At 36.0% G+C, this 27209-nt stretch overlaps 2 long non-coding RNA genes across 2 annotated transcripts in view; both read right to left on the minus strand.

Annotated features, from left to right (window-relative positions):
- LOC309660829 overlaps positions 1 to 27209 on the minus strand; it is a 1143314-nt gene that overhangs the window by 661985 nt on the left and 454120 nt on the right. The window lies entirely within an intron of this gene.
- LOC309660837 lies at positions 18691 to 27111 on the minus strand. Its single transcript, XR_014263665.1, has 3 exons — positions 26916 to 27111; positions 26726 to 26826; positions 18691 to 25909 (listed from the first exon to the last, which is right to left on the minus strand). It is a non-coding gene; the product is annotated as an uncharacterized lncRNA (long non-coding RNA).

Here is a 27209-nt window from a genome sequence, read left to right on the forward strand (position 1 = left end):
GGCCAAAAAACAAATTGTTATTGTTACAAGAAAGTTCAAATATATGCAGAAGATAATATGAGTACTCAAGGGGTATGAACCATGTAGGTTACTTACTAAGTTTTTGGTTCTCTGCTTCAAAATCACCCTTTCCTACACTACATTTTTATGCTGAGTCTAGGACTTGGCAGTGCCCATTTCTTCTTTGTCAGCTAGTTCCCTGTTAGATTGTCCCAGTAGGGGGACTAGGGAAGACTGGAAAGCAAAAGAAAGAAGAAGGACTAGGGTCTCTTATGATTTTAAGTCCTGTTGCTGTCAGAATCTCTCTGGCAATGTTTCTGCACCCTAGTAGTGGCTGCTGGCTTCAATTTCCTTTGTTATTGTTGTTGTTTGTTTCACATTCAAAACCAACCAAACTAAAATGGAGTCACCTATGTCAGGGACAAAATGAAGATGGTCAGCTCAGGCAGATAAAGGAATCTTAACCTAACCTTATAGGAATTTACAACTCTTTTCAGGAAGCAGCAGAGAACACCAGCCAATCCCCAAATGCCATATCTGTTCATGCCATCTCTGGACTTCCTTATTGCCCTGGCTCAGCTACTCTGATCCAAGTAAGAAAGAAGACCACTAGGTAACCAATCAGCTGAAAAAGCCGAATAACTTCCATAGGGATCCCTTAAAAATCCCTTAGTCTGTGAGCAACTTGGAATTCAATGCTCCCTTAGCCTTGAGTTTCCTGGCTTGCAGGTCAAAAGCCTTGCCATAAACTCATCTTTCTGTTTGTTTTATTCAGTATGAAGAATTTGGTTTTGTGTCCCTTCAGAGATACCAGCTCCAGAAAGCTAGTGTACTCCCCTCATACCTTAGTTCCAGCTCCATGGGGGCACTCTTCCAAGCTCCTGAAGAACTGGCTTTAAAGTTTTATGTCCCAGCTCTGTAGGGCTCCATATCAACTTCTAGGTTCTAAACACCCAATCTCTTTTCTTTGTTCTCCCAATCCTAGGAGTAGTGGCTTATTTAAGCAGTAACTATCTCTGTGTTATTCAGTGTTATATTTTTTCCCTTTTTTCTTCTCTAGAATCTATTTAACTCATTTGGCATATTGAATTCTTTCTGTGAAAATAACTGGTGTGTATCCTGTTTTCCTGATTGTACCCTGACTACTACGCTATTAAATATAAATATTCTTTGAAAATACTCAAATTCTATATTAAAATTAATTTTATCTTTAAAAGATAATATGAAATCTTATTAAATATTTTATAAAAATTATCAATTATAGTATTCAATATCCATCTAGTTATGTTTAGACCTAGGCATATGCATATTTAAGAGTAATATAAATAAATTGTCTAATGTTGCAAAATGTTTCTCAGCCATCACGGGCAACTGTTGTAAATATTGCCCAAATTCAAAACTATTGCCAGAGACATTATTTGAAATACCAAGCAAAATAATAAAGTGAATGCTTGGCATTAGTAAGGCCAATACTTTTTTACACAGGAATTTATTTCTTCATGCTATCTGAGAGGAAAGATTTGATAAGAAAATTTGCCATTTTTCTTATGTGAACAATGACGCAGCTCAATCCTCCCCACTTAGTAACTGTGTTCTTCTCTTACATCTGCAGCAGGACAACTTGCAGGCCTCATGGCATTTGTACACAATGACCTGTTTTGAGGTCATAGGGCAAGAGATGTGGAGAAGTACTTTCTGTGGTATGTCAATGGTCATACTCTGCCAGTGCTAAGCATAATATCCAAGCACACAGTTGCCTATGTGTGGTTCAAAACAACTGTGTGTCTGCGTGTGTGTGTGAGTGTGCACGTGATAACATGGGGACCTATAAAACATGGGAACCAGAGCAGGAGCTCCTCTTGCCTGGGGCCCGAGGACATTACAGTTCAACTTTAGTGTAATGAGATACTGCAGTATTTAGTAGATTTTGTTTTAAGACCTCATCATCTTTTTTGATCTTTTCCTGTCCTTTATGTGATTTCTTTCTTTTCTTTACTAAGCATCAATTTCTCTTTCTCAAACTCTTCTGTTCTTTTTGAGTTTACTTTCTCTCTCCAGGGAATTTATTTCTTCACCTTTCCATGACATAACCAATGCTAGGTGTCTTTTGAGGTCCCCTTCAACTGGTCTTCAAGTCCTCTTTCACTGACACATTTTTCAAAGCAGCCGTATCACTTATTTGCAGTTTACACAATTCTAAGGCTCACTTTGCAATACACTTATTATGTATTTACCGGGATCTGTAACTTCCTCAAAGGTTTCCATTGCAATTGATCACTTTGCTCCAGGAAGTCACAGCCTCTGAAAACCTTCAATACAATTATATTCCCTTTGGTACTAGGCTTAAGTAGAGCAGTTAAGTTTAAGGATTCATTAGGGAGCCCCAAGTTCTTTTTCACTATGCAAAGGAGTTAAAAGTCTACTCCTAAAGGTATGAAAACTTTGCATTTACAGCCGTTATCACATCACAGTTGTTCACCTCCATCACTCAATGGATCTGACTTCCTCAGCTTAAGCTTGGTGTGCCATGTGACCTCTGAAGATAAAGCTGTTAATATGGAAGTCTTCTATTCTCTTTATTCCCACATCATGGAAGCCTTTTACGATAAGAAGCAAATAGGATTTCCTGATTCTCAAATATCCAATTCAAGAAAATGTTCAAAATAAAGTCCTTGAGTTTTTCTGCATAGCTGAGTCTCTTCTCCATCCCTCAGACAAAATGTCCATGAAGGAAATGTGGTTTGATTACCAAAATCTTGTCATTTTATGGTCACCTTTCCTTCTGTATTAGGCATTCCTGAGTGTTTATCTTGTTGTTGTTTTTTTCTCAAAAAAAGAGCTTCATTGTAGTTTGACTGCAAGAGATTTTACTTTGCGTAAAATGTACCCATTACCGTATTTAATTGGCACCTATTAAAATGTCAACGAATGATCCACCTTGAATTTGACCTGGCATATTCCTGAGTAATGAAGTTTTTAATCCTCTTAAATGTTCCAGGGATTTTCTTCTTGGCTGTATTAACTATAAGTGTTTATCTTGAAGTCATGTCTCTGGCCCATACACTCTTCTAGTCCTAGAATTATTTTACATAAAAATATTTAAAAGAACTTAATATAATTTTTCAAACTTTTATATTTTGTTCTTTTTCTCACTCTGCACTGAACTCTAAAATTATTACCTATTCAACATTAATCCCTTAATATATTTATATTTCATAGTCAAATTTAGTCAAATAGAATTAAAATGCATCAATTAATAAAAATCTCTAATAGATTAAATACAGTAGGAAACAATAATATAAAACTAAGCATACACATTAAACTAGAGCAAACATGTTTAAATAATTTCTAGGCATTTTACCAAAGTAATTATTTTTACTGTATAAAGTGGAACTTGGTGAAATATAATCCAAAGGAAATTTTAATATCTTTATTAATATCATAGACCACTGAAGTAGAATATACCAACATTCCCTTTAAAGTTTTTAATCTTAAAAAATATTTGAACTTTTGTACGGTCATATGGTCAACAGTCCCTTTAAAGTTTTTAATTTAAAAAAATATTTGAACTTTTGTATGGTCATATATTTTCTTTACTATCTGATTATGTCACAGTGATTAAATAAGCCTGATGATTCTTTTTTTTTTTTTTAATAGGGGTATAGTTGTTTTACAATATTGTGTTAGTTTCTACTGTACAGTGGACTTCTCTGTGCTATACAGCAAGTTCTCATTAGTTATCTATTTTACACATATTTTAGTATAAAAAATGTATATTAGTGTATATATGTCAATCCCAATCTCCCAATTCATCCCACCCCGTTCCCCCACCCCGATGTCCATACGTTTGTTCTCTACATCTGTGTCCCTATTTCTGCCTTGCAAACAGGTTCATTTGTACCATTTTTCTATATTCTACATATATGCGTTAATATACAATATTTATTTTTCTCTTTCTGACCTACTTCACTCTTTATGACAGTCTCTAGGTCCATCCATGTCTCTACAAATGACCCAATTTTGTTCCTTTTTATGGCTGAGTAATATTCCATTGTATATATGTACCACATTCTCTTTATCCATTGGTCTGTCGATGGGCATTTAGGTTGCTTCCATGACCTGGCTATTATAAATAGTGCTGCAATGAACATTGGGATACATGTATCTTTTTGAATTATGGTTTTCTCTGGATATATGCCCAGTCATATGGTAATTCTCTGGATATTTGCTGGGTCATATGGTAATTCTATTTTTAGTTTTTTAAGGAACCTCCATACTATTCTCCATGAAGACACCTTAAAGTCTTCACAGAATAATTGCAAAGTATATAATTCACAATCTTTTTGTTGACAAAACACTACTCACCAAGTGTAGTAGGACATAATCTTATCTCTTTATTCTCAAGTTGGGCAGAACAGTCTCATAGAGGCAGGAGAGGACTTAAGGGAGTATGAAGCATGTGTCATTTGAAAACGTAATTTCCCTCTTCACCAATATCTCCAAATACAGTTGAAAGTCACTGATGTTGCAATTCTGTTGATGCACTTTACAACTGTTTTTAAAAAGCAATGATGGGAAATGCTCTTAATATTCCAAATGTTCAAGTATAATTTGCCTGAGTGTGAACTTGATATCTAGACATGTGATAAGGGTACTAGTGACTTAATCTTAGAAGTTACAGGTAACACATTCTCTGACAGCAGTAAACCCTAGGGAGAAGCCAAATATACTATCCAAATTACCTACCCCTCAAAATATAGCTTGTATGGCTCAAAATAAAACACATTATAAAAAACAGGTGTTTTACAAATTCCTTGGCTTAAGCAGAGCTTTGATTTACATAGGCCGTCTAACCCAACGGCTCCATCTCATCTTGAAAGCCCATCGCTTGTCTTTTGCTGACTCCGCCAATCTCATGTTCTAATGCATGGCATTTCTTTTAGGACAATAATTAAACTACTACTTAAAATGAATTAATTTAAGCCCCAAACTGAGCCATTTATTTATCCCAGGCATTGGAGATTATACTGATATAAATGAAATTTAGAAAGTTCATCTGTTAAAAGAGACATGTAAAATTCAACTTTAGAAACTATACGAATCTGTATCAGGGAGTAGATGTGGTCAGTGTTCTCTTTTGGGCCTAAATTATCCACTTAAGCATAGGTAAACAGAAGACAAACTAAAACTTTAAGATTCTAGAGTACCAGTTCTTGTATTATTGCTATGTACTGTCAATTACATGCATGTAATGTATTCTCAAAGAGTTCCTGTAACTTTTTTTTGCACACTCCTAATTGCAGTGTGGATTTTGGAATTGAATTTTAGGCAGATAATCTATTACAGTGATTTAAAATGTTGGTTTTAATGCAATGCAAACCTGGGTTTCAGAATCACATCTTTACCAATTATTAGTTTTATACCCTTGGGTAAGTAAAATTTTCTGTTCTTCCTTTTCCTCACTTATAAATTCAGGATATCAACAGCAGTATCACAGGGTTGTTTAGTATTAAGTAAGATAACAAGAGTAGAGATCCTTGCTCATAGTAAGGACTCAGTGAGTGGTACTTATTTTTGTTGTGATTATTTTATTTATAGTCTTTACAGAGTTTTTCTAGAGGTGAAAATTAAAGGAAACAAACAAACGACAGAATGTCAGTTGTACTGGAAAATGCACTAAACTAAAATCAGAACATAAGGTGCTAGTTTTGACTCCAACAAGAACTTACAGGTTCATTCACTGTAGAAATCAGTTAAACTGGGCTTTTTTTGTTTCCTGATTTGTAGAATAGGATGATGATATTTGAGCCCCCAACTCAGTTAGTTGTGAGGATAGTAAAATAACATGTGGGAATTTATGTTGAAAAGTATCAATATGCATCATAGTTAGTCTCAAATACAAAAATGTGTAGAATTGATGTGAAACCAGTTATATTATCAGTATTTTAAAATTATGAAATAGTGTACACACATGAAAGAACATAATGTAATATATATAAAGTTTAAATTTGTAATAATAAAATTATGAGAGCACTCAACCAGAAAAACAGAGCATTACTGTTGCAGCTTCCTGTGTGCCATGTTTCCATAACCCTCTCCTGGCTTGCCTCCAGAGATAAGAGGCATGATGATTTTGATTTTGTGCTTATTGTTATCTTGTGCATATATTTATTACCATGAATAATGCATTTAAAAGTTTATTAAAATGATAATACACTTTGGGCAATCTCTGTGACTTTAAAAGAAACTGCTTTATTGTGATGTAATTCATGTAGTATATAATTCACCTATTTAAAGTGTATAATTCAATAGTTTTTAGTATAGTCAGACTTGTGCAACCATGGACACAAACTAATTTTAGAACATTTTAATCACTTCCCAAAGAAACCTTGTACTCATTAACACTCACTCCCTATACCTCCTCAGAGCCCCTAGCCCTGTGCAATCACTAATCTATGTTCTGTGTGACTTGCTTTTTTACTCATTATTATGCTTATGAAATGTATCTATGTTGATGCAAGTAACATTAATTTATTTTCATTGTTGATTTTCTTTGCTTAATCTATCAACTACTGGGAGAGATGTATTAAAATCTCCACTGATTATGATTGATTTTTCAATTTTGAAGCCACATTATTAAGGACATATACATTTAGAATGATTAGATTCCTGGTGATTTGAAAGTTTTATTTTCATATAGTGATCAATATCTCTTGAAGTGCTTTTTGCTTTAAGCCCTCTTTTATTTGCTATTAATAGAGCTATATCAGCGTTTTTTCTGACTGTTTGCCTAAATATCTTTTTTTACACTTTTACTTATGATTTAGGTGTGTTTCTTATAAAGAGTATATTGGCTGGTATTTATTAGATTTTGAAAAACATATTTTTCTTTTGAGAGCATTTCGGAGTACAGGTTTAATCAACTTATAGATGTATACATACGGGTGTGTATGGACCTACATATATTTATCTTAGGTTTTCTAGCCTGGCTTATGTTGGCATACCTGGTCAGTAGGGAACATAATAAAAAGGTTTTTGGGTGGTTGATGTACTAGCCTTTGCTGAGAATATTTTTATATCTCATCAAAGCACATGTCTAATCAAAGGAGAGCTAATGGTATTAGTTCAATTCATTTCCCAATTTAATCTCAAAATGGAAACCCTGAATATAAATGTTTCACAAACTGGAAGCACACAATTTCTAGTGCTTCCTGTAAACCCTGGAACAGTATTAGGAAACAAATTTAAGTTGTCTAGGCAACTTTTTAGAGGCAAAATATGTGGGTGCCAGAGGCCAAGTGTGTGTATTAATAATACAAACACGTTTGACTATAAATGCTATTTTAAGCTAAGGTTTCCAGACTTCTGAGCAAAACTCAGTTTGTGTAAACAAAAATGGAAGCTTCAGAAAGCAAGTGGGGATATACACTCTTATAATTAAGAATAATTTTCCAAAGAATTTTGAGTCCACATTGCTTCACTGAAGAATAATTACTACCAGCAAGAAAGTTCTAGAATCAGACAGATCCAGGTTAGAGCCTGGAGCCATCTTTTATCACACTTTGGGCATTGTTGGCTTCTTTCCACATCTGTAAAATGGGGACAATAAGGATATTTATCTCATCAGTTTCACATTTTTATTTTTTTAAAAAAATACTCTTTCATTATTATTTTATTACTAAAATTTATAGATTATTAACTCTGTGCCAAACATGCTACTAAGTGTTTGTCTTGAGTTATTGGATTTAATCTCACCCAAATTCATGGGTATGTACCAGTATTGTCCCCATTATTCAGATGTAGCAGCAGAGCTAGGACTGAAACTCTAATTTCTTAAAGCTATGCAGTGCTATCTCATAGTACTATTGATATTATATCCTGGTTTTCTTCCTAATCCCATGAACTCTTTGATTATATCTCTTCTAATAGCTTCTCATTTACTTGCTAACTATAGACATTTCTTAAACTCCCAGCCCTTTATCCTCTTTCTCCTTGTCTTATGATCTTATCTAAATCTATGTCTTCAGCATTCTCTTTTACTGCTCTGAGATTTACATCTCCAGACTTGAGGGCCCTACTGTATTTCAGATTCTTATTTTCAACTACCTGCTGAATAGAGCTACCTTGATGTCTTCATACACTTCGAAGCCATTATGTCAGATCCTAAACTCATCTTTCCTCACAGAACTACTCCTTCTTCGGGCTAGGATATTGCTATTCTCCTAATTACTTGAGTATGAAAGCTAAGAAACTTCTTAGACTTGTTCTTCTTGGAGAGTAACACTCAGCCATTTGTGAGCTCTCCTTTATTGCCACCACTGGTGTGTCTCTCCTGTTTCTCCTCCACTTTCTAGTTCTGCATCTATTCTGGCTTATAACATCATTACCTGGGCTATCTTCAGTAGTTCTTGATTCATCTCCCTCATCTATTAGCTTCTCTTCTTTTGATCCAATCAATGTATAACTTCCAGATGGATTTATCCTAAAGCCCATCTCTAATCATTTAGAAGAAAACGAAAGAACAAAAGCAACCTGTGAACACTACGGGGTCCTTTTACCTACCTACCAACTTTGGATCAATATTTTACAAGGACTCTTTTAAACCATCAAGACCATTCATAATTTGACTCAAACTCATCTTTCTAGGCTAGTCTTCCACAAGCTCTTTTTGGAAGTAGCCCACTCAGCTGGTAAACTAGACTATTTCCATTTCTTAAAAATATCTTGTTTTTTATTTTAAAAAGTGTCACATGGTTTTCTAATTCTGCTTTCTTTTCCTTTCTCTATTACCTAGCCTTACCCAAATAAGTATCTGACACTATTACCTCCTTTCTAATAGGAATGTATACATCTTTCATGGAGTAGAGTATAGGTTACTTAATTTGTTTTCTGTGGTCATGTCTTATCTATTAAATTGTGATGGAGAAGAGAACTAACATTTAATGAGGACTCCAATGGAGCAAGCACAGTATCTTCTCAAGAACTGTATGTGACAGCATTAATTTCATTCTACAGAGAGGGAGGTCCAGAAAGGTCTAGTAACCGTTGATGTTTTGAATTCTACTTTGAAAAAATTCTGATAAAATTTAATCACCAGGCCAGGATTCCATGTATTGAAAGAAGAATGATTCCTTAGGTCTTGCCATAGCACGCTTGTTTCTTATTTGACTTTTCGTCATGACGACATTTGCAGTGGTGAGACTGAACTGTGACTGAAAACTTGTCTATTTCACTTTGTTCTAATTTTCCTAGCATTACTGAGGAGTGACTTCTTGCCCTTTCATATAACAATTCCAATTCAATGAGGAAAATTTTTACAGTTCTGTAAATATCACTTTGATATTTTATGTTTTGTAGGAAAGCACTTTTACGTCGCCGTTCATAGCATAGTTTGAGGTTTTTAAATGCCAACTAGAGACATAGAAAAGAGACTTTTCCTGGAGAAAACACCAAGCCTCAAATTCAGCACTGAGAAATTTTCAGAATTCTTAGGTGTTACTGTGAAGAGTGAAGATGTTATTTGATGAACGAACATAGAGCTCCAGCTTGCTTATTTATTGGCTCACAGGAGAAAGGATGGGTCGACATTTGAATAAAAGAAGGAGGAGTGGTTCTGTACTTTACTTCCTTTATAATCTACATACAGGATCACCTGGAACATTAGACAGTAGGTAGGAATCAAAATAGAATCCCCTGGGAAATAGCAATTTCTATATATCTTGGTAAATCATGATGAATGGAAGTATATATTGCAGATGTGAACGTTTTAGAGGTAGATCATAACAGTCTATTTCATAATCTAGAAAGAACAAGTTCAGAAAAATTAAGTTTTTGCAACAAACATTTAGATACTCAGCATGGCTTAAGATTTTTCTCAAATTATTGTTGCAATATAATCAGTCTAGTTGACATATTAATGATAAATAAATTATACAAATAGCTTTTATCTATCACATAGAGATTGTTTCTATGGTATTTTTGGAATTTAAATGTCAGCAGTTGTGGTAGCCTTAAGCAAGCATGGGCTGTGGATGTCAGCATGGAAATACTGATAATTAAAGTCTCATCATAATATAAGGTTTACTGTTCCTACCATCATTTAGGAAAAAAGTGAAATGATTTAATTTTCACTGCCATTGTTTTTCTATTCTTTATTGTTTTCCCAAAACAGCATAGTGTATGATCCAAAAACACAAAATAAAGAGAACAAAAAACCCTGTTTAACTGGCTGTTGCTGACATTTTTGCCTTTTCTCAGAAAGCAGCCTTGATTAAGAACAACTCAAAGGCACTTCTGGTAAGCACTCTGTCCACGAATAAAGACATCCCAATGTTAGCAATTTTATATGTTATAGTTGGTCCTGAGAGGAAAAACCCAGGGTGATATTTGTGTTCATTACATACTTATGAAAGAGTATGATCTAAAGCTAATAGAGTCATGAACCATGTGAAGTTGACATGTCTTTGAATGAGATTATTTATCACTGTGCATTCATATGTGTGGTGAATCCGTTTTAAAACAAGAGAACACCATAGAAAGACAAAGACATTATTTTTTTGGAGCTGTTAGCAGGTAAGTTGACAAGATTAGTGTGGAAACTTCTATCATTGGTCCTTTCCCATTCTTATTTTTTCCTTGTGTTATTTCATTCTCAACCGTGACTTCAACTATCACCTATACACTGATATTCCTAGAATGCCAACTAAGATTTCAAATCATGCTCTATCCTGAACTCCAAACTGCTATATTCAATTACAGGCATCTGTCATTTTATTGCACTTTATTTTAGTGCACTTCACAGATACTGCATTCTTTGAAATTGAAGATTGTGACAAATCTGCATTGTCAAATGATGGTTAGCATTTTTTAGCAATAGAGTATTTTTTAGTTAACATACGTACATTTTTTTAGACATAATGCTATTGCACACTTAATAGACTATAGTATAGTGTAAACATAACTTTTATATGCTTTTTGGGGAAACCAAAAAAATTCATGTGACTCACTTTATTCAAATACTTTATTGCAATTGTCTGGAACCGAACATACGATATCGCTGAGGTATGCCTGTACTGTACTGTATTAGTTATCTACTGCTGTGTAACAGATTACCCAAAACTTAAGGGCATAAAACAACAAACTTTAATTATCTCACATTTTCTGGGAGTCAGGCATCTGGGCCTAGCTTAGCAGGGTCTTCTGACTGAGGGTCTCTTGCAGACAACAAGGCTGCAATCACTTGTAGGCCTTGACTCTGCACTCATCTAAAGGCTCAACTGAAGGAGGCTTTGCTTCCAAGAGCACTCTCATGATTGTTTCCAGGATTCACTCCCATGAAGCTGTTGACCTGAGGCCTCTCTCAGTGTCTTGCCCCATAGGCCTCTCCATTGGGCAGCTCACAGTTTGGCAGCTGGCTTCCCTCTGAGCAAGAGAGTGAGAGAAGAGCAAGCAACAAGCCAGTCTTATTATAATATAATCTTGGAAGTGTCAACCCATCACTGTTGCCATATTCTCTTCATTAGGAGTAAATCATTTGGTCCAGTCCCCCCTCAGGTGAAGGGATTACTCAAGGGCCTGAATACCAGGAAGTGGAGCATCCAGGGCCATTGCAGAGGTAGCCTACCATACGTATGAACCGAACATTTCTTTCTAGTGTATCACAGGTACTTGAAACTCAACATGTCCAGAAGTGACTGCATTGTAATTGCTCCTAAAACTGCTTCTCCTTCTGTGATCTCTATTTTGAATATAAGTCACAGATTGTGATCTATATAGTTTCTGTTCGTGTGTGTAGGTGTGTGTGTGTGTGTGCCTTTTGGTGTGCATGTTTATTAAAGTTTTTTTTAATTAATTAATTTTTTTTGACTGAAGGGTTGGTTGATGTAAGCTTATAGTATTAGTACAGAGATCCTGGAGCCAGAGTGTGAGAAGGGAGCACAGCCTAGGTGTGTAATTCCAGGAGACTTCATGCTCAGTGAATTTATGTTGAAAGATCAAATATCTATACTCTGTCTGGGCTGGCTTTTTTTCCCCAAATGTGTGGCATGATGATATCTGACCTCCTTATTGATATTGCTTTCACTCTCATGTCTGGTGGAAGCCCATTGCCCTTCCACTAGGTGAGGCTTATAGAACCTGTCTGTCCAGCACACTACTGTGGAATTCTAGTGGGGAGAATGAACCAGGAAGAGTAGATCCAATTTGTACTAGGATGTTCTCTCAACTCCAGCTCTTATATTTTCAAATTACAGGGATCAAAATTGCCTCTTCTTGCTTCCTTCATTTCGTAAGCAAAGAAGTTATGACATCTTTTGAAACTAATTGCACTATAATATTGTAGTTATTTCTCATTAATTTTTTGAAATATGGGTAATATTTTCAAGTATTGATCCCTATTTTTATATTATATTACAAATTTCCTTTGGGATCTGGAATGGGTTGGAGGTGAGGTGAATTAGAAGTCTAGGTTCACCTGGCTATTTTACAGAGTTTTTAAAACATTACTTTCTCTCTTGCCTTGACAACAAAAGGGATTTTATTATATAATCTATTCTACTATAGGTTTAATAACATCTTGAAAAATTTTCCTGTCAAAAACTATTACCTTCAAGTTCCTCCTTCAACCATTTACTTGTTCTTTCCAAAGAACTATAGTAGATTAGTGAAAACTAACGTTGCTTTATATCAGTAGATTGCATTTCAAAAAATAGCTCTATGCCTAAAACTTCCTTGCCATGGAGGTAAAGTTAATTTAATTGTGTGATCTGTTGCTTTTTCTGGAAGCTTTCTGAGAGTTGGGGCATATCTTGGCAAGTCTCTGGTTCTCAGAAAGTTGCTACTTGTATGATCAAGGCCATGTACATTAACCATGTTTTATACATATATACTTATGGTTTTCCCAAAATTTTGGTTAGAGATGCAGTTTTTGTACATCTGCTAAAAGATTATTTGAGATGGGAATGCTCTGTAAATTTTTTTCAATAAATACCAAAATAGAGTTTATAGAGTGTTTGCTATTTCCTTGTCATTCTTGAGCACAAATTTGGTAACATAAAGACCAAATGGTCCCAATGATTCCACGTTTCAATTTATTTAGAGAAAAGTCTTTTCATAGATTGTATCTCACATAGCAAGTATCAGCTAGGGGTGCCTAAATGTTCACGCTCGTCTTGCTATTCTTTATTATTTGCAAAAGTTTCTTTAGATAGTCAGAGCCACACTTTCCATTTTTCTCCTATTAAATGCTTAACTTTTACTTTGGTATTCTCTTTTCTGAAACTGAATAACCATGTCATGGATATCAATTACATCAAGATCTTCACTTGCTGCAAACCATTGCAAACATTGATTTTGCTTTTATGCCTCTAGTATATGTCTGGATGAATTTGTCTATATTTCCTGGCTTGGCATTTCTGCCACTTCCTATACTTGTCAGTTGTCTGAGCCATTTAGTAGATTACTTTGCTGTCCCCATTTTTCTCAAGTACATCATCAACTTGCAACAGACAACCTTTGCAAGGCTAGTGTCAATCTGAGTGCTTTTGCTGTTCTGCATTCATCCTTTACCACATTATTACCAAAAAATATACAAATTATTTTGCCAACATTTTATATTTTAGGGACAGCAGATTGGTTACATTTCTATTCATACTCTCTCTTTTCCTTCAGTGAGTACTTCTGTTTATTACAGGAACATTTCTGTGGCTGAGGTCAAACTTCAAGTGGGTTCTCAGCACTTCCAGGTAATATCCACAGTATTTCCCAGTCAATTCACTCTAACATTCTTAAAGTAGACTCAGCTGATGACTTTGCTTTTTATTTCACTGAGAATATGATATCAATGAGAAGAAAACTTTATCCTCCTGCCAACAACTTTACCACATACATACCTATGTATCTGTATACTCTATGTTTCCTCCTGCTACAAAGCATTGAACAGTCCTATTCTTACTGAGGGCACTAGACTTACATATTTGATCTCATTCAATTTCTTCTACTCAAGGACTTTTGCTCCTGCAAATATATTACCTCTTTTCTGCATCATCAAAATTTTCCTATTAAAGGATTATTCCCACTAGCTTGCAAACACAATATAATATTTTCCATGCAAAACAAACAACATACACACAATTAATAGAGGGCTGGTTACCCTCACTTTTCAATCGTTCTAATTTTACTTCAGTTAGACATTAAAATTAAACATATTGCCAACACATATGCATTAACAATGTCACTTAATGGAATATCATGGCCCCAACTTTTTTCTATGCACTGTATATAGAAATTCTAAACATAGATCATATCTGTTAAAAGGTAAATAACAGATTGACCAAGGACACATTTACATTAATTATTAGATTATCACCAAAAGGAAAATATATTTAAATTCACACAATTTCTAGATTCATAAATCTAGGACTAGAGTTTGAGAACCATTTCAAAAGAGGGTGGGGAATTAACTCCAAAGCTTGGGTCAGCAACAAATCTGGATTTATTTGCCCTGAGTGCCCTTGAGCACATCTTTCTCATGGATATAGAGAAAGAGGACTGCTCATGGATTTGCATATTCAGGATCTAGCCCAATGTTCTTATATATTTTCATTATCAATGTTCACTATTAAAAATGACCCTTTTATACATCTTTAGGTCGTGATTGTCACTGACAAATATAATATAATCACTCAAATGGAATCAGACCTTGTGATCATTCCACTAAGTACAGCAGTTAGTGTGGTATAATAGATAAAGCAGAGAAAACAAAGCACGACACTCAGGAGGCTGAGTGCATCCAGGCTTTATGTCCTTTGCAAAATTGTTTTCGTCCTTTACAAAATTGTTTTCCTTCTCTACAGATTGACAGTGTTCGATTAGATGATCCGTATGCTCTTTTTCACTCTGAAACTCAAGGAATCTTTTTTTTTGGCCAACAATATTTAAAAATAACCTTTTACTTTCAGCTCTTCTAGTTACATTTCAGAACTAGTGCTTAATATGGATTATGTAAAATTTAATCCTCACAAAAATCCTTTGAATTTTGGTACAATTAATATCACAGATAAAGACACTGACAATTAAAAAGCTAATTAAAATGCTCAGAGGCTCTCAATTGGTAAGCGGTGGAGCTTACCTGGCCATCTGACACAAAAGCTGAGATCTCTTAACCATCTCACAAGACTACCTCTCCCAAAGAGTGGGCAGAATTGTAGAGTGAATTATAAGTAGAATGAAATACTGTTTAATGAATATCTGTGGTGGGATTAAATTTTGAGACTTTATAAACCTGCCAATTTCCTTACTCTTACTCTTAAGAGGCAAGCATTTCTTCAGGGCAATGATTACGTAGACTATAGAGAACAATGAGCTAGATTTTTGGCTTTTGATATCTAAATTGACTTTTTAAACTATAGTGAGTTAATTAGTTTTTGAGAGCCAGGATTTTAAACTTTTAAACAGTTAGGTTCCTAGGAGTATGGAAATGAAGTTCATGTCTTTATCAATGGATTTAAAAGGGCATGAGAACAAGTCTACATCTTACTCAGAAATTAGGAGGTACAGTAGCCTAGACAGAGAAGAAGAGTCAGAAAGGAAGGAAGGGAGCTAGAGCTGAGGAAAAGGGATCTATGACCTATTCTCCTGTTTTCTGAAAATCTTGGGGAAGGGAGCAAGTGATAGAAGCCCCAAATAACTCTTCTAGGGAACTAGAGAGTAGTGGAGATGTAGGTTGATATTTTTGGCTAGAACCCTGGGAGTGTCAGCCTCTCAGAAGATCCTCATGGAATGGTGATATCTATGAAACAGATATCTAGAGTGAATATGCCTCCATAGAAGAACCAGGGGGGTTGGAGGCAAACTCCACAGATTTCTGAACTTGTGTCAACATGGAAGAACACTTCATTTTTCCTGTGCCGTCACAGAGTGTGTGGAAGTTAGGTAAGAGGGACTTTAATTTTGGGGTAGACTCAAGTTTAGCATAAGGAGAATGCAGAGTAAAAGGGCATCAAATAGAGGGACCAGGAAAGGTGGATGGTGATAACCTGATGTCAGAAAAAATACAGAACTATCAATCAATATGGAGGAGGTTATAGAATAACAAGTAATTGACTTCCGAATTACCATGTATGTACTCGAGGAAGTTAAATGTGTTTCAGAGAAAAGAGGAAGGGGTGTCAGATCCTGAAGTGACTGCATCCATCTTGAACTGACTGAAAACATTTTGGCAATTGAATTAAATCTATTATGTTTGAGAAACTGACTAGGAAAAACTGGAGTTAACTGAGTTAAGTTTTCTATCATCATGTGGAAGAAGGGCTTGAAATAGAAATCGAGTTCAGTTTGGAAAATATAAAGCAGTTAAATATTTCCTGTATTTTCAGATAAGCAGACTAACAACATCATAGTAAAGAAGGAAGACTATATTGAGAAATTAGGGAAAACTTCTCAGAGGATTTGGGTTCTGAATTGAGCCTTGAAATGTGAGTAACATTATTAGACAAAAAAATATGGGAGAGAGGCAGGGGTGGAAACTGTATACCAGCTGCAGACAGTATGAACAAAGAAGGCACATAGTTGTGAAAATTGTTGTCTTCAGGGACCAGTGTGACTAGAGCATAGGGCTTTTGGAGGGCATAGCAGGATATATAACAAGAAAAGTTGTTTGATCATGAATGGAAAAGAACACTATTCTTATGAGTTTGGATATTTTCCTACCTGAAGACAGTGAGAGGCTGTTGAAAGATTTTGAGCAGGGAAGAGATATAAATTGCTTGCATTTTCATAAGTTACTCTTCTAAGTACCATGCTGGTTTATCCAACTTCCTACTTGACATTCCCACTTGGATGTCTCACAGACAGGTAAACTAAACCAGTTTAAGGGTAAATTCTTGACTCCTTCCATATCTTCTCTTTCGGGCTTCTCTATTCCAGGAAATGGCACTTCCTTTCCTTTATATGTTCACGCCACAATGCCCTTGATCCATTTACCCGTCTATATTTAGCTTTTTTTTTTTCTATTGTGTCAACATTACTAGCAAAACAGATTTCAAATATGCACACTTATCTTCATCTTCCCCGCCTTCACTTCTAGCCCAAGTCACCAGCTCTCCTCATCTGGATCCTTGCAACTGACTCTAACCTACTTTTCTCCATCTTCTACTCTTGCCCCTTTCAATCCATTTTTCCCATTACAGCAAGAATAATATTTCTAAAGCCAAAGTAAGCTCATGCATGCTCTGCTTCAATTCCTTCAGTCTCTCCTTATGACCCTTAGAAAAAAATCTCAAATCAACATTACCAACAGGCCCTGTGTTATATGCCCCTTGCGTACTTTTCCGGTGGCATCTCTTGCCTCTCCTTACTTTACCCTTTAATCTTCAGCTATACCGACTTTCTTCCAGTTGCTGAAATGAATTAAGCTCTTTCCTAGCTGATGGTATTTTCACATATTCCTCTCCTCCAACTGTCTTTCTGGTAATTTTAAATATCCTTTGGTTTCAATTAATATCATTCTTAGAGAATTCTGCTTTGAATCGCAATTCAAATTAAGACCCTGTTTTAACGTTCATCACATCATTTCCTTTTTTACACCACAGCTTATACTTATACATTAATTTATTTGCTGATTTGTTTAATGTTTGGCTCCCCTGGTAGATTATAAACTCCATAATCATATCTATTCTGTTTTTTGATCAATCACTAGCTGCTATCCCAAGGATTGGCACAAGTAGGTTCTTCTTAAAAACTTGATGAATAAGTGAGTAAAGGAATGACAGTCAATGATGTGAAAGCCAGGTATCAAGTTTGAAGAAAGAAAATCTGTTTAAAAAACTTGGTAATAAAAAATAGTGAAAGTTGGAATTTGGTGCAATTGTATGTTATAGAAAAACAAAAGATAAAAATTTATCATTTTCATTTCATGAGGTAGGTGGTCCTAGACAAATACAGCGGCTCCACACTCATCAGATTCCTAGCTGCCATGTATTTTACCGCCCTGCTTTCCCAAGCGTGGCACTATCTGAACCAAGATGGACACACAAATTCTACCAACAGGGCTACATCCCAGGCCATAGAGAAATGGAAGGGGAGGCAAAGGGCATGCACCCTCTCTTTAAGGTTTTCCAGAACTTCCACAGAACACTTCTCTTTACATCGTGTCGGACAAATATTAAGTGGTCATAACTAGTTTCAAAGGCTCTAGGAGTATGTTTTCCCAGAAACAATTGGGGATCTGTTATCAAGAAAGAAGGAGAGAATGAGAGCGTGGGTTTGGACCATTAGCAGTCTCTGCCATATGGTGGTTATAATGAAAACAGAGAGAGTAGAACAAATATGAGCCACCTTTTAGAAGCCTTGAGCACTCAGTTCTGATTAGATGAGCTCCACTACATCTCATTTTATAAATGAAAAAATGAGGTCAATTAGAATGAATATCTGTATCTACACACTTTCTTACTTCCTGTCACCCTAATAACATAAGGCTCATTCTGGTCAACAAATGATTTCATTTATGTTGACATTTTAAACAAATTTCATTTGAACTAAAACTTAATGAGGAATTCACAAAACATCCTCAAAATGCTTAAGCAGTTTGCACAGTGTAAATATTTAAGACAAATATATCCAAATACATAAACACTGGCTGTCTCATCTTTCTCATAGATAAATCCAAACATATCAAGGGGGGCAGTGAAAAGTCAGCTGTCTTTGTTCAGATGTTGTTTAGCATATCCCCAGATGCAGTGGAAAACATTTTGGGGGTGTTCTTTCCTTTCTGTTAATCCTTTTTATCATTGTATAATGTTTCAAAATTTGGAGATATAATCCTGCTAATAGAAAATGTGTCTAATTCAAATCTCATCCACATAAACGTGTTTTGCTCACAAAACAAATTTTTAAAGTAAGATGAAAGGCTGAAATATCATCTACTATTTGTGTGTTTTGTTATACCTTATTACAATTAAATAGCACTCTGTGCTTACAAAGTATCTGTACAATGTGTAGAGGTTTATCTTCTGATCATGTCCTTTGTTTTTCCTTTTGGGCAAATTTGGAACTTTTGGTTTAGTAATAACTTCTCATCTCAAATAGAAGCTTTTGCCAAAATTCTATCACATTGATGTACAGTAATGTAGTAACATAATCCATATTCACACAGACATAAAACCATGACAACATTAAAAATAAACCAAATAACAATCAATTATGGAGTATTTATAGAAGTGTAGGCAGTGACCTTGGTACTTGACATGCATTATCTACTTGAAAATGATCGGTGATCATTTTCACATTTCATTGATGAGGAAACTAAATTAAAGTTATTAAGCATTATATCCAAGAATATAAAGCTCACAGGATTAAACCAAGTCTCTGTGACTCAGGTCTTATCCCGTTCTAGATTGCATGCATATCTGCCTGCCCTCCCCTTAATCTTGATGGACATTTGTCTTGATGGACATTACATTAATTAAAAAACCCAAAAAATATATCTAAGGATATCTGGCTAATTTTTTTTTTCGCTTTTATGGGAGGTGTGGGTTCACACCTTATCAAAAGTTTTTCACTTGAGGTCATTGACCCCAGTGGGTTCCAGAATATGCTTTGTGCCTATGAACTTCCTGAAATTTTATACATTTACTTAGGGAGAATGTTTATAGCCTTCATCAGATTCTTACAAGGATCTTTGATTACTAAACACCTAAAACTCTAGAAAAATCAATAAATATTCGTGACTGATCAACATGACAAGCTGGTAAGAAACATGTTCATATATTCCTTTGAAACACGGCACTGCTCTTTTTAAGAAACTTGAGTGGGTGAGACTTGTTGAAATATATCCACTACTTTAAATTACTATGGGAGAAAGGTCAAGTCAGTATTCACTAGAAGCCTGTTGCTCCATTGGGTGGTACTGGGATGTGTGGTAAGAACACAGAGGTGTGAGGATTGAATTCTACTTGGACTCAGACCCTTCCCTCTCTAACTCTGGGGTAAGTTTCTTAGTAATTCTTTCCTCAGTTTAAAAAAAAATTTGGATGATGGTATAAGCCCTGTCTAAGCAATTGCAAATGAGATAATATATATAACAAACAAACAAACACAATTATCATTAACAACAAATTGAATTTCTGAACTTCTCTACTTCATTCTAGGTTTTATAATGACAGAGTAAGTCATTTTACTGATCTGGGACTTCAGTTCCTCTTAGGAAAATAAGAATCCTCTCCTCTGCTCTGCCTCCCAGAAGCAGTGTTTGAATAACAATAACAATAAAGTGATATTTAAAGGCTATTTCTTCAGTGAAGCCTGCCTATCTGAAATAGTATCAAGTTCATTAATGCAACAATGAACTAGATGTCTAAACTAGATGCTTTTTAACTAGATGCTTAAACTAGAACTGGAATTGGAGGAGTAAACTAGATGCATTGAGTACTTTTAATTCAAGTTAAATAAACTAAATAATTAGTTCAATAAATTTGCATAACTCAATAATCCCTTCTTCCTTGACCATGATCCATTCTTCACCATCCGAAGTTATATAAGCTATCCATTTATTTCTTTGCCTGTTGTTTCTCTGCCCCACTACAATGGAAAATCTATGAAGTCAGGGCGTTTTTTGGTATCAGCAGTGTCTAGAATAGTGCCTGGAACATAGTAGGCACTAACAAATATTGTTGTATGGATGTTGGATAATTTACATGAACAAAATGCTTTGATACAATGACGGAAAAATATCATTTACACGAAAAATTTTATTGCAATTACCTTTTTCCTTATTTCTCTATTATTTAATTATTTTTCTCCTGTGGGCCTTTCCTTTCTTCCCAACTGTTGATGAGTGCTCCCTTAATTTCTTATTACTTCCACCACAAATCTCCCCTTTCATCTCTGTTGGGCACTGTCATGTCACTGCTGCAAACATGACGCAGGAGCCAGAGCTGCGTGGTGACAATGGCTCAAGCTCTGTGGTCAGTCACGTGTGAGCTCCTGACTCAGCCACTAACTAGCTGTGTGTCCTGAGAAAACTTGATTAACGTTTTTAAGCCTTAGTCTTTTCTAACCTGTAAAATTTATTTTTCAGTTTAGAATAGAGCAAGAGAAAGAATATAGGAAAAAGGGAATCACAAAACTTACCTTGGCTAGACAGTGTGGATTAGAAAATCATAAAAAGGAGAGTTCATAGACTAACCTTGATGACAATTGGCAAAAGGAGTGAATTTTAAAGTCATGACATGGATCTCAGGTTTAAGTTTCAGCAGCAGCCTTTATAATGGAAAAAAGCTGTTATATCCATTAGTAACTACATCAATAAGCCCTTCTGTGGTTGTTCTTACTATTTGGACTTTAACAAATGCCCTAAATATGTGTGTTCTTCAGGGAACATTTGACTACATTCTGAAGCACCTCGGGAGCTCCTATGTGGGCAGACACAGATTGTTGGGGCCAGATGGGCCCGTGGACTTTAAGTTTAGTGGCATAATAACACACCTTCTCAGAGTAGTTCTTCCATCCAAAAACTCCTACTTGGTGCATATTCCTCCTTTAAACCACAGCACATAAATCATTCCATGCTGAGAGCTCTAAACTTACTCAATAGGAAGGTGAAATATGAAGATATGTGGGATAATTCCAGGAGAAAATCAAGTTATTATAGATGCTATTTTAGTAAACAACTTTGATGGGAACAGAAAGTCCAAAAGTCAATTGTGTGCCAAGGTGGAGTTAATTTCTCACTTTTGAATACTAATTAAACATATCTTATTGAAGTCTTTTGGGATGACGGGTCCTAAAATGGTGGACATGTGTGGAGTGGTAGAATTAAAAAGGGTTCGGAAAATGTTACCAGTATTGGATGAGTCTGTGAAAATGATCTTCCCACAGGAGCTGTGATGTGATGCCCATTTTCCCATGACTTCACAGATTTTAACAGGACTGATGACAAAAGAAAATGGTCTTTTTTATTTTTTGACCTATTTTGCTATCATGATGTTTACACTTGGGCCTTGATTCAGTTGGTCTTAATGGAAAACAATTTAAGAAGCAACGAAGTTAAGTTGTTTGCTTATTAGGGCAAAAAGGATGCTGCACTTATCTGCATACATATTTACACCTGTATAGGTAATTTGTCTCAAAATGACAGTAAAATTGTAATTGGTCTGGATTGCCAAAATTTAAGTCTATGCCATTTTTGTCATAGAGTGGTGGAAAAAGGCTGCAAGGTCGGTTGAAATATGAGAGTATACCAGTTAATTTGGATGCATTGCCCATTTCTTCTCATCATTTGTATACATTAATGGTGTATACAAACACCTGTGACTCTTGTCTCTCTCAGTTTCTTGTGGGACTAGTTTGAATTGCCTGGTTGTTAACAATTCCAGGAGTAGACCTTAACCAATGCTCGACAGGAGTTGGTGGATAAATACCCCAGCACTCTTTCCCCTTGGGTGGGATAACTATGAAGCTTACATTATTGGGTCTCCCAGAAGTCCCCAACAGGACTGAGCCCTAGCTGTGCAGCACACTGTGATAATCTGCTCATGGACAATCTACTCATTACACACTCCGTATAAATTTCCTTTCCTGTCTCACTCCTCTACCCCAGTACTTATACTTCCTGGGATCACTTATCAAATAAACTATTGATATTTCACTCAAATAATTATCTTTAGCTCTCCCCCCAGAGGGATCCTAACTGAAGACATGGAGTCATAAAAAGATGCAGAAGCATTGTGGATAGGATTTCAGAAAGAGTAACTTACGGATAAGGGTAGATCATCTCATTTGTTCATTTATTCATTCATTCACTTCCTCATTCGTCATTTACTTGATAAGAGCCTGTAATGTTACCATAATTAAGGTAGACCTTGTCATGACTAATAATACTTCACTCCCATTCATGGGAAGCTCACGGTTAACAAAATACCTGGCCTTTAAAGGCTTTAAAAGGCTGACACTATTACAATTTTTTCCCCTGTGCTAGGAACCAAACTCTAAATTGACAAGATGGAATAAGGGGGATTTGCTAATTCTTCCTTTACAAATAATGGAGTTTTTAAACATAGGCACAGGGCAGAGCTAAAACAGGACCCTGTCTGTGGAGACTACCATTTTTGTTTCATATGCAAAGGGAAATCATTGCCATATGGACTCTCTACACCCAGCTCATAAGGGTGGCATTAGTGAATTCTTTTTTTGTGGATTTCCTGGATTTAAGATGCTCCATAAGTACAAGGCGTTATGTTCTCAAGTCTTACTATATTTTTTCTGTAAAAAAATCACACAGGTTTTGTTTAAACTGGCATGTAGGAGGTTTTAGAAAACACATTTTATTCCCACTCTCTTGCTCTGTTCCCTCAGTACCATCTGGTATAAGGGAGCGCCTCCTTAATTGACACTAATGACTGGGAGATCCATTGCAAATTACTGAATTTTGCAGATTAGCAAACATGATTATAAAAATCAAGGAGTCTGCACTGAACTAATGTATTTTGTTGAGAACTAAGAAAAAATTTAAACACATTATTAGAGCTTAATCTTCTAATATAAATAGATACTTTATAGGGGTTGACTGTGCCATTAGGGAACACAGGAACATAATGTTCTGTGGAAAAAATCAGTTGCAATTTGAAAAGAAAATGTCCTCATGCTTTATGCTTTTTCTGAACGTTACCGATATTCACACTACACATGAACTAAGAGTAAGTTAGAGTCGTCCCATAAGAATCTTAGAGGTCATCTTGTATCATTTGTTCTGATGTACGAAATGCACAGAGATTATTTGTGCATGTGTGTCTCTTTCTGTTGTGCCTTACTGCTTTATAATAACACTGCTTATGTTAATGGAAATTTTGTGGTTTGTAAACATTTTAAATGTCAGCTGTTGAGGCTCTTAACGCTTATTATTCCAATTCCCATTTCTGTGTTATCCTTGCTCTTTATCGGGCAACAAAATCTCTCGCTTCCTCCCACACACCAGTGTAAATAGTTTAGCACACACAACCCATATTGCATACAACTTTCTTAGGCCCAGCTGTGTGTGCCTTCTGCATCCTTCAGGAATTCAATCATCAAGAGGGGTAAGGGGAGAAGGAAGGGAGGAGGAGAGAGAATGAATATAGAGGAGACAGTCACAGCATAGATAAGTTAGAGATTTTTTTTCTACCTTTAAGTATTGTCCTAAGCAATACTGTGTATTATGAAGTAACAGTATTGCCAGCTTCTTTTCAAATAAAAATCTCTTTGAGATCAAGTTGAAGTTAGGTGTAGAATTTTGAGCTCCAGAGGTTGTTGCTCTGACTGAGCTACTTTTCTGATCACAAGGAAACTAGGATGAAAAGGCCCAGTGCCATTTACCTCACTGTGATATAGTCAAAAGCCATAGGAGGAGCATGCCCAGGAGAGGTAGTCAAAAAGTCACCCCATGTTCCCTCTCCAGCTGGGAACTACACTACGAAACATCCTGCCTTGCAAGTGATAGGACGTTAACACTTCTGAAACTAGAAGCAAGAGGAACAAAGGATGTACATCTGATTGTGTGAATTAAGAGAAATAATGTCATTTAAACAAATAAGAACTTACTTAAGCCATTACCTATTTTTCTTAGTCTAGATTTCTTCTAGTAGGAACTCTTAATCCACATCTGATTTTTTAAAATAAGCTATCTTTAAAAATTAAAATTAAAAAAGTATAAAAGCAATTTAAAAACTTTATTATGGTATGTTTATGATTCAATTAACAATATATTAAATTCACTGCAAGAAAAAAATTAAGGCAGAATGCAAATGCATGGCACGGTTTTATCTTTTTTTTTCCTTACTGAATCTTTTGTAATCAAGTTCTGCTGAACTTTCTCATTTCTCACTGAGCAAGTTGGAAAAGATTAGAAGAGATTATCTTAGTCTTAGGTATTATGTGGATTTAGCTTTTTCCCCCCTTCACTGTAATTCTTTAGAGTACTTTCTCTAATGTTGTATTCTCTTTTCTGTTTTAAACACTGTTTTTAACAATTTTAAACACTGTCAACATTTTTGTTTGAAAGCTGTTCAGTAGTGAGAACGTCATAAAACTTGACTCCTAAAGGATTTTAGATTATGAAATGTAAGTGACTTAGTCACTGATTGGATTATGTTTATAATAACTAAAACATCAGAGATCAAACGTATATGCTTAGATTTATTTAAATTAATCCAGGGAAATTTTTGATGAAAATGCATCATTCATTTATGCTCCTTAAAAACAAACAAAATAAAGCAAAAGATAATTTTTGAGCCCTTCGTTTGTGCACATTTCTATAACAGTAGGAAAAAAAAATCAATCTGCATATGAATGGCTAGAATAATTAATTTTTTCCTATGGTTTTCTAGCACAAAATATATCTACTTCATGGCGTCTTGACTTTTTTTTTTTTGAGTTTATATTGGTTCACCCCACTGAAAGAATTGAGAAAAACACAATACAAAAGAGGGGTTAATTGCCAAAGCTTGCATGAGTAATGCCTGACAGCCTGTGGTAACACTGAATTAATTGAATAGGAAACCAACTAAGAGTTGGGTGATGCAGGCTTATATAACTATGGTGGATAAGGATGTATAGCATATTTTCAGGAAAGAAAAAGGAATCACTGATGCACCAATCAATACAAGGAAAAGCAAAAGACGTGGTGAATGGAGAGAAGTTCTAACCTCTTTTCCTAAGGAAAACGTTCTCTTGATATGAATAGATAAGTTGGCAAAGGAAGGAGCTGATGCTGAGTCTTGTCTTGGTGTTCCTGTCTGTCACCGCTACGGCTGAAATGCAGTCACTTCTAAGAACTTGAGAGGTATTCCCCAGCAGTCACCATAATGTTTACCCGCAGGGAGTTGGGCCCAACAAGTCCAGCAACCAAATTGGCTTAAAGACATTTCATCTCAAAAGGTCTCTGTCATGTTCAAAAAGAGCAAGTCATCTTTAATCTACTGTTTAAATTGAAAGTGAAAGACAGTAGACATTAACCTGAGGTCTCCACTCCAGTCACATTACAAAATTGCATTAAAATGCCCCGGGTAGAATGACAGTCTATAATAACACTCTGTGCTGCTGCTCTAAAATATTAATCATTCTCTTTGTAGGCCTGGAAGATGGTATGCAAGTGAAAAAATATTATAACAAATGCAGGTGGTAATAGGGACCTTCCTCTTGAGCCTTAGGAAATGTTCTAAGCAATGGGGAAAAATATTCAGACCAGAAAATGACCCTAATTATTGTATAATCAGATTCCTCTGTACTTAGGCAACACACATTGCTTCTATCTCACCCGGATTCTCTAACGTAAGTTTATATTATTCCCATTTCAAAGATAAAAACACTAAGACACATTTCTTTTTGCCATGGCTTGATACATTAACATTCTTAGTAAAATAGAACCAAAGTTGAAGAGAAGATGGACTAAATCACCAAGGAAGACTCAAATTAATTTCTAAGCCAGGCTAATAGCACTGAGCTCTTCCGTCTTAGGCTTTTGCTTATTCTGTCACTTCCTACTGCTTCTTTCTTTTAATCAGCCATGAATCCTTCTAAAAGGACTGTGTTTCAGTTAAAGATGTTCGCTTAAACAGCGTTGTTTCTGAAACCATGTGTGGACATAAAATTGAGTCATGGTACAAGGTGAGGCATAGGACCTCATGGTGTCCAGGGGCAAAGGACCCGGGCACTTTGTGGGCTGTTGTGAGGTTCACTGGAGTCACAGTCTGCTTACCAACTTAAGCAGCTTCTAGCGTTTGCAGTATCAGCCACTTGCACTATTGCCATCCATTCAGCATCTTCCAACACTCTCGAGACAAAGGTAGAGAAGGAGTCCTAAGAGAAGAGGAAGAAGCTTAACAGCAAGTCACTTGAGTTCCTGGGCCTTCTCTAGCTTTGCGCCCTCATTTGTAATTGTTACCTACCTTTTCAAGTAGGGCTCCGACAAGGGCCCTCCTGCCCGGTGTCACTCTCGCCAATAGACGGAGTTCGGTTCAGAAGCAAAGGACAGCGTTATTCTCCGATCAGAGGGTGGAGAGGTGCGAGCTCACGCTCTAGAGCACACGCTGTGCCCACAGGCAGAGCTGCTTTCCCGGGCTCTCCTCCGCGGGGAGGGGGCGGAGCTCCCGGCGTGCACAGTCTTGCCGCTCACAGCACCGGCGCCTGCGCGCAGAGCTGACGCAGCGTCTCTGCGCACGGCCGGCCGCCGCCATCTTGGC

Source organism: Balaenoptera physalus (genome assembly GCF_965194825.1).
Source record: "Balaenoptera physalus genome assembly, chromosome: 5".
Lineage (NCBI taxonomy): Eukaryota > Metazoa > Chordata > Mammalia > Artiodactyla > Balaenopteridae > Balaenoptera > Balaenoptera physalus.